Source organism: Marmota marmota, unplaced genomic scaffold (assembly GCF_001458135.2).
Source record: "Marmota marmota marmota unplaced genomic scaffold, marMar, whole genome shotgun sequence".
Taxonomy (NCBI): domain Eukaryota; kingdom Metazoa; phylum Chordata; class Mammalia; order Rodentia; family Sciuridae; genus Marmota; species Marmota marmota.
In genome coordinates this window covers 14,890,658-14,903,983 of record NW_025999925.1, presented here as the reverse complement: position 1 = coordinate 14,903,983, position 13,326 = coordinate 14,890,658, and the positions used below count along the sequence as shown (strand labels likewise).

The window sequence follows — 13,326 nt, the reverse complement described above, 5'->3', positions numbered from 1 at the left end:
CACCCCCACTCCCTACCACCCACTACCCCCATTTTCCTCTTGTTTTCTCTATTTCTCAGTCTTGGTTGCTTTTGCTGTCTGCCCCTGCCTTTGATGATATTTTTTTCTCTACCATACCAAAGTTGGGCCTCAGAGGCTGCTAGCACCAATGCCTTTAAGGGCCTACTCAAGGTCTCCATATTTAGTGTTAGTTGTTCAAGCCTCATTCCTCTTCCAACCAGGAAATTTCCCCCATCCCATGTCCCTTGTCATATTTTAGGATTGTTGAATTGCTAATACTGAGTTTTGAACTAAAAAAATAGATCACTTTTGGTCTTACCCTATCAGTAAAATTAGAAATGCAATTCACTTTCTCTTTCTTTTAGCCCTCCAATCCTCAAAAGATGGATAAAATCATCACTACCCATAGTAGGTAGTGGTTATTAAATTCCAGTAGCAAAGCATTGAAAATTTTTATTTTAAACATCTAAATTTAATGATGTAATCTAATAAAAGGGCATGAAACAAAAATGTAAAAATGGTTTTTCTATTAGTAACTTTTTCATTTTTTTTTTTCTGTTAAGGTGAAACAATTTCAGCAAAGGGAAAGTAGAATTCCTGTTCCAAATAAAGTTTGTGTGTACATATTGGCAAAAGGTATCTGTTCTATAAAACATGAGATCCTCTTTCTTGAAACAGTGGATTCATTTTGGATCCTAATGCAAAGTAAGAGTTTTATTTATAATGACTTACATTTTGTGGGATACCAATTTCCTGTACCTTTCAATTCTTGGTGTTGAAGGTAAAAGTTGCTGATAAACCTTTCATAAAAAGAGGTGGATCAGATATCCACTTTCATTAGCATTAATGTGCTTTTCTATTTCTCACTTTCTGATTGGAATAATTAATTTGTGTTCATTTCAAATTCTTGGTTGTTAGTAAAAGCATCCAACCTTAGTACCCACCAGCCTGGAGTGTGCATCCTATTTAGGGTCCTTTGAACAAGGACTGTTTTGTGTGGATACTACATTCACTTATTAGGATAAGCCCCATCCTTGACAAACAAAACAAAGTCCTGACAGTCGCCCACATGTGAAATATCTCTGGGATTTCCTATCTGTTCAACAACATTAAAGCAACCTTGTAACCATATATTTAAAAGAGTTTGAGATCTATTTCTAAGACTTCATAAGAACCCTGATCATTAGACTGTGTTTGGTTTACCAAATAAAGAGAGGTAAAGAAAAAAAAGGGGGGATCACACACTGCCACTAATTACACTGTAAACATTTAATATATATTCTTTCTTTCTATCCTTTGCCCTTTTCAAAAGGAAAGGTGATAATTTACATGTATTCTGCCTCTTTCCTCTCATTGTTTTATTTCTTTTCTTTCTGGCTTTCTTTCACTTCAGTAAAAAAAAATAAATAAAAAGAGGTGGACATGTTTGAGAAGATAGAAATGTTTACCTAGTACGTTTCTTCATATAAAGAAACAGCTTATGCATCTTCTACTTTGTCTTATGACCTTTGTTAGAGCACTAATCTGGAAGCCACATTTTAATTACAAAACATTGTAAGGGGAGTCCAGAAGGTATACATAGCCCTTGATTCTTAGCCAAATAAGAGGAAGTTTAACAGCAATGTATGGTTGCAGCAATGGTTATGTTTGGGATCCATATGCATGTTCAAGTCACACATTCAGGCAGTGCAATAAAGCACGGAAAAAACAGCTGATACACAAAAGGGACCGTCTAGACAGTGCCCCATCAGTCTGGCTAAATTTGGTGCTGGCATTCCCAATGGGATTGTAATATAATTGTTCTGGTGTCTGCGTTCATTCCCCCTGTCAAACACCATTCCAAATATACATCCTTCTCCCCCCCAACCCTTCTTCCACAAATATGAAGCCCAAACTGTGCCATGTAAAAGAGAGTGTTAGGATGGCCTCAGCCCAAGGAAATGTTATAATTTAGCAAAATCGTGTCATTTAATTTCTTTAAAAAAAATCCCCTTGTTACTTCTTAACTTCAAATAGAATTAATTTCATTCAGATTTTAATAATTTAAATTAAGACCATGGAAAAAAATTTAAATGCAAATGTAAACAACCTTAAAAAATTAAGCACCTTAGATGAAAGCAAATAGGCCTTTTTACTCCTTTGTATTTATTAACCTCCGTTGGAAAATTTAACAGAAATCAGAGATGTGAAAGTGTAATGATGGACATGGATCATAAATTCTAATGAAGTAAAGGCTAATGAAAACAATGTTAAGCGAAAGCATTGAAAAATGCAAATTGTGTATTTTTTCTTTCTTGAGTTTGAAGCTCTAATATTTTTTTTCTCTTTGAACATCTTTTGGAAGTTCAATTTCTGTTAATTTATGAATGAATGTTTTCATACTTTTGGCTTTTTATTAGAGAAACCAGCAATATTTATCCATCCATTTTTAATAAGTGTCAATTAATATTTTTAAATATTCTAATTCAAGACATCAAGAAAATGAAAATCATTATTTAAAAAATAAAAGAAAACCAAAAGCACATTCTTAAAATGAATAATGTACAGACTATAGATAAAAAATGCTTATAATCTGATAGCTCCCATAACACTAAAATTAAAGCTGTCAGATTTTTTTAAAGGAAAATTCAGATTTGAAGATCGTCATATAATATGATAACTATATACAAATGTTTTATTTTCTATTTCAGCATGTCACCTGTGGGCATTGTTTAGGTATTTACATTGACCAGAAAAACCTATTTTTAAATTTTTCCAAGAAAAATTATCTTGGGAAAGAGGCTGGGCTATTTGTTTTAAGTGTGCTTCTCTACTTGTATTTCTGATTTTGGAAGTTTTATCCTCTTTTCCCTGATGCTGTAAACGGAAATTTGTCTCCCACCTCCCAGCAGTTTTGAGATGCTAGCTCAGGATCCCAAGTGAGTGAAGTCTCCCAGCCCCCATCAGGGACCACTCTAGCTAGAGAAAAATCAAAGAAAATACTTCAGGCACTAGATCCTGCCTTTATCCAGCTCCAGGAGACTGAGAGACAAACACACCAACCAAAACGGGGCATAAGCAAGAAATGGCGCAAGACACAGGGCCTCAACTCGCACAAAGACAGAGCACCAGTCACACAAAACATTGCCACTGAAGCCACCAATAAATAGTCAGACATATTTTATAAATGTCCTAAAATTCTTGTTCAGAAAAGAAGGAATAAAAACTAATACTGAGAGATTGTATCTTTCCATTTTTAATTTAAAGAAACATAATTAGTGATTTTCATATTTTTTCTTCATTATATGAATTTGCTATTCTGAATTTGCAGGAGTACTAAAAACATAGTCATTTAAAAAAGAGAATACAAAAAATATTTTAGCAGAGTGTTTACACAGAACTGGATGTTTTGTGTATGATTAGTTTTTATTTGCTTTGTTTTATTTTTTGAACATATAGTGGCAGAAAGGGAAAGAAAGCCATACTGGTAAGGCTTTTTGAGATGAAACAGTGTAGCAAAATCTGAGTTTTATACTTGGTTTTTAAACTATTGAATAATATCCTATGAGACCTCTTAGGTCTTAACTGGATTAAAATGAATATATTTGTGCTCCACTCTTTTCAGTTAACTAATGTGCATGTGAATTGATAGTGTGTGAGGGAGCAGGTGAGAGAAAGTGTATGTGACACTGGGAGTGGATTGTAAGAGACAGGCTGGGTATAACTGTGAAGGAGTGTGCAGGCCGGTGTGGGTTACCCCTAAGAGTGAGAGCAATGAAATTGAGCAGGCCTTGGGGTCTGGCGCGTTTTGTCAGGAGCCACAGGAGCAGCTTAGTGGGACATGATGGGGGAGGGAAAGGGTGGTGGTAAAGGGAGGGTGGAGAAGGGGGTGTGGCATGTGAGAGAGAGTGTGTGTGTGTGTGTGTGTGTGTGAGTGTGCGCGTGTGTATGTGTGTGTATGTGTATGGAGGAAGTGGCTCTGAGGTTTCAGTTATGGCTGAGCCTTGTGTTTTTGTTTTGTTGGTTCCCAGCATAAACAGGCTGGAGTTTCAGGTTCAGGGTGGAGTACAGGCAAAGGGATCCTCATTCGGAGAGTTTCTCTCTCTGGCCTTCCCTGTAGTTGCTGCTCAGAACATTGCTGCTGGGAAGTTAGGAGTGGGGGGAGAAGCAAGGGATGGGGGTCTGTCTGCAGCTGCCCCTCTCACACTTGAATAAAAGAACTTTTTTTTTTTCAGGGGTAGGGAAGCTGTGAATACCTTTCCCAATAAGAGATGAGGCATATTGAAAACTATATTAAATTACCCTGATTAACAATTTAGCCACGAACAGGGGAGCTTTGGGAGATCTCTATAGGCAGGACTGGGGGCTATTCATGCCAGCAGCTAAGAGGTCGAAAGGTTTCTGAAGTTCACAGGCTCAGAGCCTTTGTTATGCTAACAGACAATCTCAAATCAGCTGCCTAGTGGAGTGTGAAATATAAATGATTCCTTGAGAACTTCCAATAAGTTGTCACTCTTGCTCTCCAAATACCAGGACAGGCTGCTAATTTCTAGCAGGCCCTTTTGCAACATTGCTAGTCCTAAATGAATGCCTTTGTAGTTCAAATAATCTTTTCAAGGGAGCTGTCCTATCATCATAGCCCAAATGCATCTTGGTTTTGACTATTAAATGAAAATCAGGGCTCAGCCGTGCTTGACTTTTCCAAGCAGACGATGTTTGGGAAGGGTGGTGGCAGCTCTCATGCACAACAAGTTAGCACCCACTGCAGGAGGCCCAGGGCATTAATAACAACCCACAGCCCCAGCTACCCCAACTCTCACCCCCACTCCCTACCAGGAACAAAGCTTCCAGAGAGATTTACGGGGGCTTCCCTCAGGCTGGACTACCTTCCTCTTTCAACCATACCAACATTTCTCAGATTTATGGACCCTCTGTCCAACAGGATGGCCAGCTGACCTGCTAGCATCTGACTGGTCACTTCGAAGAATCAACTTTGGGGATGAACGTATTCATTCTTCAGGGCAGACAAGGCCAAGAAGAAGAGGACAAGGTGTGTGTCCAGGCCATGTCCCTAGTATCAACTGCTTGTAGATATTACCTTATTATTTTCCTCTAAGAAGGATACAAACATGGTTTGTGATCTTGGGTGTGACCTTTGAGCATATACAGATGGATTAAAAAAAAAGCCCAGGATCTTTGAATCTGAATACAAATCTTTTAAAATAAGGAACCCCCACCCCCTGCCATTCCAACCTCAGAAGCTGGGGGAAGTGAGAATAAGAATCTATCAAGAAGAGTATGCCCAAAATAAACCTTCTAGTGGGAAGGGACAAGGCCAATTTACACAAATGAGAAAACACACCAAATAGAGGCCAGAAACCAAAAGAAATTAAAAAACCATCTGCATCAGTCTACACAAAGGAATAGCAGTAATAACTTAGGTCCTAAAATTTTTAATATTTCTACTTCACATTCTCAACTTTTTGCTGAAAAACAAAAAAGGTCCATAATATTACAGAAGCTTCTGCTTTTTTCAAATAGAACAGGTTTGAATTTTTGAGGCAAGAAATCTAATGGACCACATCTCTTAATACATTCTTGGGGTAAGTTATATAAACACAGAAACAATATTTTTAAATATGTCCTCAAGTAACTTCAGAAAGCTGAAGGATATAGTTATATAGAAAATCAAGGCCCTTGATTTTCATTCTCTTGTTCCTTTAACTAAAACAATTTAAAAATTCTACATCAGAAATATTTTGGGGGACTTTGTTTTGATTGGCATAGAAACTGATTTAAGTAAACACTTTTTTGTTTCCGAGGTATACTAAGATTTATGGCCATATATTAAAACGTGACTTACATATCAGGAAGAATGGTAATGTGGCTTTCGTCAGTTTTGAAATCATCTAGCTTACACATTTAATTCTTGGTTTTTTGTTTTTTTTCAAAATCCAGGATACAAACCACAATTATAAAGGACTCTGGGATTTAGCTCAGAGAATTTGGTTGATAGAGTAGGAGAATGTTTAGGAACCAGGTCATTGTTTGTCTTTCAGATCCTTATTTGCTTCACTCAGTAAAACAAACTGTAAATAATATTGACTAGGAAAATTAGTTTAGATTACTAACATTAAGGAAGTAAAAGTTTATAGTTTCTTCTGCCAAATATCAGAATTAGACAATAATTTGTTATTGATTGGCTCATACTCTTTTCAGAGGGACTTAGCATCCTTGTTCTCCTTATTTTAGAGACAAAATAAGGAGACACTTGGCTTGGCTCAGGACACACTTCTTATAACACAATAAGAAGACAACATTGATAGCTGAAAATTTAGTGGATGTGATACAATGAGCTTAAATTTAGCTTTGCATCCTTTTTCAATTTAAAAAAATTTAATCAATATTAAACTATAGAATGTCTACATGTTATTGACACATGCAGGACATTCAAAGAAGAAATACTGTCCCTGTGCTTTCCAAATACTTATTTTACCACTTCGAAGTGTCCTCTCTCTTTCCGTCTTTAACACATCAAAACAGGGAAGAAAGCGCTTTTGTGTTATAACTACAGAGAAAACATTTGAGAATGTGTCAATGCACTGAATACCAGCACCAGTTTGGGGGTTGGTTTGTTTTTCCCCCTGCCGTGGTATTTCTTTTCCCTTTGCTTTTTCAGTCTTTAAACTCTGGCCACTTTGAGAAAAGCAATGGTCAAAATGAAAAGTTAGGACAAATTGCATTAAACCTATGTGTTGGCCAGAATATGAGCATGATGAAAGCAGTGTTGGGACATTACAGAGCCATAGCAGCTCTCCACACACTAAAAAATAAAATAAAAATAAAAAGTAAAAGTTGGTCTCTTACTTTTTGCTAAATACTTATGATCTAAGAGAAAGGGAATTCCTGTTAAAAAAAAAAAAAGTTTCCAGGGTTGCCATTTCTCCATGGTGAGGGGGTCTGACTGTGTGTGTTTGTGTGCGTGCATGTGAGTGTGTGTTTGGGGGAAAAAAGACAGAAAGGGGGAGGAGGAAGGGCAGATAACTTTACTGACATATTAATTCTTTAGATAGCAGCAAATGAATGGTCCAAATAGACATTTGTTTCCCTTAATAGGTTTTGTACAGGTCTCTTACAAGCTGTGGCATATGCTTCATTTATATGTATATTTATTTAGAAGGATAGAGAATAATAGGTGCAGTTTGTCTATAGTCGCAGTTATTATTTAAAGTCCAAAGAGGTTACAAGTTTTTTTGTACTCCAAACACAAATACAAAGGTCTCTTGAATATGCCTCTTGCTTTCTGCTGAGGGCCAATTAAAAATAAAGATAATATTCTAACTATTAAGCCTTAGCAAGAGTAAGAATGAGGCTAAAAGGCAAAATGCTTCCAAGATGGCTGCCACTTCCTTCTTCCTCCTCCTTACTCCCTGTTTTCCACACAGAAATTAATGTAATATTTTGTTTAGAAATCACATTGTAGGTCATTTGCAAATGAGACAGCCTCTGAGGCCTCAACATCTGCCTAGAATACCCTCATGATGCTATCGAGGTATGCAGAGAGATTAAAATGCAAACATTCAAATGTAGTTAGGTTTGTACATAGTGACTAGACTCACACACATACACACTTGAACGTGTGAACAACACACACAGCTGCAAATGAAATAAAAGGCCAAAATCCTTCTTAATTCTTAGGACAGAAGGGCAAAGGAGGGCGCCAGGCCGCCACCTACCTCCCCAAAGGTTGGAAAATGCACTGTTCATGGTGTGGATTCGATTTTTTAAAAAAGATATATCTTACTGATGACTCTCTCATTAGGCAGACTTCTGAAGTCTGGGGAGACAAGATTTCCATAAATTATCTCTCTAATTCATCTCATGCTGGTGCAAAATGCAAAGCTAAAAAAATTTTTTTAATTTTTGTATTTTTTAAAAAGAGAGGATATGAAGCTAACCAGTTTCTTTTCAATCTTGTTAAAGGATTTGATCACTAGTAACATTACTATTAATTATGATAAATATGTTTTTAATCATAAAAATCCCACCCATAAAGCTAAATTTGAAATAATGTAGGGAATAAATAAAAGTATATTTGGCGCTTTCTAACAGATTTATAGCAGCTTACTGTGGAGACTTGAGGGCACTAGGCATAGAACAAAGCAAATGGTTTAGTTCCTATAGGAAATATATTAGAAAGGAAAAAAGGAAAAAAAAAAAACAAAACCACAACCCTTTATCTAAAAGCCATCAGGGACAAGCACTCAATACAAGTTAACAAGCAGGAACTGATAAGATAACATTTATATGAGGTCAGAAGTCAAATGCCAGTCAAAGGCTTTTAACCTCTTGGGTCATAAACAGGAATAGTTAAAAGTGAGAGGTAGTTATTTATCGGATTTTAAGTGTACCTGATCATCGCCAGAGAATTTCCGATGATGAAACTAATTGGGATTTATAGAAAAAGAACTTTGTAGCTGTTCAAAGAAAATTAACCTACACACCCACAATTCTTCAATTGGTAGGGAGAAAAACAAACAAACAAAAAACCCTTTGTGTGTGTGTGGGGGGGGGACAAATCTTGTAATTTAAACAGTTTTAATAAACAAAGTCTCAGAAGCAATAATTTATGGCTGATGTACATATCAACTAAAATATAGTAAATTATATTTGTACAAATTTAACAACAAAAATAAGCATTCACATAATTTATTTTCATTTTTTTCTTCTTTTTCTTTTACTACCTTTCAGACCTCCTAAATTAGACAGAATACAACTCCAAAATCACAATACTTCTTGCCCTCAGAATGCCATCCTCTATAAATTTAAAATTATATATATTCTAATAGCAATTATTTTAAAACATCAGAATATTGAAACAGCTTAAAATTTTATCTTAATCTATCCAGAGAAACAGATGTCATCTTTTATTTGCTGCAGGAATATTTTTTCTTTGTTTTGATTTTTGTCCTTTTCTTTTTTCTTTCCTTTTTTAGGTTTACATTTCAAACTCCCAAGCATTTCCTGATCCCTGAGTCCATGCAGGTTTATATTTTCAAAGCATACCCACCCTCCTTTTTTTTTTTCTTTTGCAATAAAAGAAAGCAGATCTAGATATTTCTTTCTAGAAAGAGATAGAGGGATTGTTGTTAGGCCTGCTAAGGCCCACTGTTTCTTTAAACAGAGTCCACAATACACTAGGCGAACATTGTGGATTTAAAATGCTTTTAAATATTTATCACTAGTATTTTATCATCATATTCAAATGACACCTGGCGAGCACTCACCTTTATTGACAATCTCTGTTCTGAAAGTCCATTTGCTTCCTTAAAGCCCCCCAAGCAGAACAAGGACTACCCGTTTTCATTCAGTTAATGTTTAGTAAAAAACCAAGCAACCTTAATCAGCATGCTGATTGCATCGTCAACTAACAAATAATTTACTACTCTGAGCATTGCATTCCATTAAAAGCTCATTAAATTTTCTGTTCTCCAATGGGAGGTTTAGCTTTTGAACTGCATGCTTTTGCTTTGAATGATCATTTATTCAATTTTTGCAAAATGTTGTGGGTTTTTTTTTCCCCCTAAAGTATAGGTAAGCATTTCAATACCTATAGACTGTGAACATATGGAAACACAGCCCAGGGTTTGAGAATGTTCTATTTGATTTATAAACTCTGTTTAACAAAAATTCAACACAATCTCTTATACTTTTAGGACAGCCTGGAAAAATTGAGTATACATGTGATCTAAACATAGCCTCAGAAACATTAATACATAACATAAAATATCAAATCCTTTTTTACGCTTAAATTATTCTTTCCCACATATATTGTTATTTTTATTCTTGTACATAGTTGTTGTCTACTGATTCAAAAGGGGCATGACATCACAAAGCCCTTACCCTATTTGATGCCAAACTTAATACCTCAGGGGGTGGGTGGTGGTGGTGGTGGTGGCGGCTGGTTGCCCAAAGAAATCCACATTTTCTGGGGTTTGCACATTTTTTACAAACCCCTAATCCTCTGAATTATTTTCATGCCCAGACTTGTCTAGGAAAGCATATATTTATTATTTTTAATTTAGGGAAATGTAGAAAAAATATCAGGCCCCAAATTAACATGCATCTTTGGATGGCTAATTGTGCTCATTGCAAATTTGGGTCATTTTGCATGAGTGACTCTAATGTGGGGCTGAGATTGCCACGCAGCTCAGTGGATTCCTGATTCCCCGCGCTAATCCTGAGCTCCGTGATTGTGTCAGGTGCAGTTCTGTATGCTCTAGCAGCTGGCTCATCCTCATCAATGCAAATAAGGCAACTCCTACAATCAGGGCCTCACGAGTGTGAGGCCTGATTGCTGAGGGCAGGCTAAAGCACTACACAGACTCTCACTTTCAAATCACGCTAAGTGACAAGACAACTGCAGTGTCCCTCCAGTTCAAAATCAACCTTTAGAAAACAAAACAAGAAGAAGGGGATGGTTACAAGAAGAGGAAAACCTCAGTGTTTGGGAAGTGGACTCGTTTAGACGGGCTTTATTTAGGTACAGAAATAAAGTGCATTTCAACAAATAATTATTTAGCTCCTATTCTGTGCAAGAGACTTTGTTTTAAGAGCCATGGGGGATGCAAAGGTAAGGGAGACACAGTCCCTGCCTTCAAGGGACCCTATGATTTGATTGCAGAAAATTGTAAAGATTAAGATAATAACAGAACTATCATTAAGGAGCAGTCACCAAAATCTTAAATGAAAACCATAAAACATACTTTTAACAGAAGTATTTAGAGATAGCATTATGGATAGATTGGAAAGTGATGCTTTAGAAGCTTCGGGTTCAAATCCCAGCTTTGCCACTTACTTCCTTCAAGTTACTTCCCCCTTCTAAACTGTATATCATCATCTGCAAGATCCTGGTAGGATGAGTACCTACTTCATAGGGATCGTAGAAGAATGAAATGAGACTGTATAAATAACACACCACCAGTTTGGCATATAGTAAGTGCTCAGTAATGTCAGCTGTGATTATTATTATTTCCTCCTTAACACACAAAGAAAGGAGAAATTGAGAAATAAAAATTTGCCACAGTTTGAAAGACATTTATTTGATCTTTTCTCTAAATTCTCATTTTACGCGTAGCACTTACTCTGTGGAAGTGAAAATACTGTGAACGCTAAAAGTCCTGTGTCTCCCAGTGGCATCTGGACAACCCTGGCTACTTGGAACACGAAGGAGAGAACAAGAAATCCCTGTGCTTTTCCTTTTCTTCTTTTCCAAACAAGTGTGCAGACTTCCCCTGCATTTCAGCCCCACCCTCTTTATTTTACTGCCTAATCTATAAAGGGGGATTAGCAGCAGCATGCTGCTTTGGCATGGAGCAGATTCTGGGTGAGGACCTGTAGGTAGAGTTTAATGAATACAATTTTCTAGGGCTGTGAGTGCATATTTTTAGCTCCATGCTGGGCTCCAGTGTTGGCTCTTGAGACAGATGAACAGACCCTTTGATCAGACTTACATGTTGCTCCAAGAAGAACCTTTTTCAGAAAGTAGTTGGGGAAAAATGTCTTGTTTCCCTTACTCCTAATTTTCATTCCATAGAATTCAGATTCCAGATAACTGCTTCCCCAAAAGTTGCATTACAACATCGAGATGCACCACTATGGAGATAAAAGGTGCCTTTGGTCAGGAACAGATTCAGTTTCTCAAAAAAGAGGATAGCTGGTGTGCAAATGTGCAGCCGCCATCCTTTCCCCTTTGAGAGTAGGGTAGAGGTAGTTAACCTTCCTGGGGGAGGTTTGGCCTAGACAACATCATAGACACCATATCCCCCCTGGAGTTAACAAACAATAAAACTGCTTCCTTTGCCAAACACAAAGACTGGTCTGGAGTTGGGTATTAGCAAACAGCAAACTACATAAAGAAGAAAGGAAAGGAAGGTTGTAGAAGGAAGAAAAGAATAATAGAGAGAAGGACAGAAGAAAAGAAAGAAAATTACATTAAGAGAAAAGCATAAAATAAGATTCTTTTTCTTCTTTGGTTTGCCACAGAAAGGACAGCTATCCAGTCTTGTCTTGAGTTCAGCTTGTGCCAGGCAAGGATGGGGAGGTGGAGAAGAAAGAATTTTGATGTCAAGCCAGGCAGGTCAGAGATGACAGGCAGGGTCTTTGGGAAATAGCTGTGGTTTTAGCACCTTGGCATTGGGAGAGTGTGCACAAGATAGAGAAGCATTTGATCTTTTGCATTCCTGCTCAGGACCTTCTCCTTCTCTTTCTAATAGGATTAACAGATATTTTCCTAAGCAGAAATCAAAATGTGTCAAATCATCTGAGACAGTCAATTTGTTCACAATGCCCACATTCTTGCAGTACAGATGCAGCACTATTCAAAAACAGTTTCATTTCAAGAGCTACAATGCAGCAGAGAGGTAAACATTTATCTTCATAATCTTACCCTCCTTTCAGACTGCTTAATTTTTCTCAGTTATTTTCCCCTCCTCTTTCACTCCCCCCCCACTCAAGCCCCACCCCAGCTCAGCTTCAAAACGTCTAGTACAAAAAGACATGACTTCCCCTGAGGATTCGGATCTCAGTGATCCTGATGATGCAATGTGTGCTCTCCATTATTCCTGAAGCTCCCTGGATGTGCGTCTGTCTCCTGCCTCACAGCTCCAGTTATCCTGATTTTTACCTAACTTACAAATCTTCCTGCAAGGGTTACCTCCACTTCTTCCTCCCACCTCATCCCCTAGTTATCAGAACTCCATCCCCACCCCACCCCTACGCTTCTTTTTTTATTGTTATTATTGCTATTATCATCCTCTCCACAAGCACAGTCCTCTTCTGCTTCTCCTTAGGGAAGCATTAAGTTGCCTTCCTTTGTGCTACCTTAAAACTGCTTGTCCTCCTCCACTCCCTTTGAACACCACAGACCAGTGTCACCTTTGGAACAATGAATGAAAGTAGTTAGAGTAGGATTCCAACTTCACATGTCTGGCATTCCTGAAAAATCACAAGCAGTTTTCCTCCCTCTCCCCACCTGCCTTCCTTTTCATGGAGACTCCATAAGACAGCAGCAATTAGAACCTCTAAAATGAATAGAAACAATAGATACCGGTGTGTTTTATTCTTCATACTTGAATAATAGACGTTTAACAAGCAGAATAAAGACCTGATTTTATTTCTTTTTCTTACCGCTTGTTATAGTATAGACCTGGACTGTCCGCCAAAGGCCCACATGTTGAAGGTTTGGTCCCTAACTTGGCACTATTGGGAAGTGGTGGAACCTTTAAAAGGTAGGGCCTGGTGGGAGGTTTTTGGTAATTGGGGCATGCCCTCAAGGGGAACTGCGGG

General features: G+C 37.5%; 1 long non-coding RNA gene across 2 annotated transcripts in view; it reads right to left on the bottom strand.

Annotated features, from left to right (window-relative positions):
* LOC125615825 overlaps positions 1-10,511 on the bottom strand; it is a 46,178-nt gene extending 35,667 nt beyond the window's left edge. The window contains exon 1 of one of the 2 annotated variants that reach the window (XR_007346424.1): positions 9,267-10,511. This is a non-coding gene — a long non-coding RNA (uncharacterized LOC125615825). The remainder of the gene's footprint in view (positions 1-9,266) is intronic. The other variant, XR_007346425.1, reaches the window with a different exon arrangement.
* Between the last annotated feature and the right edge of the window lie 2,815 nt (positions 10,512-13,326).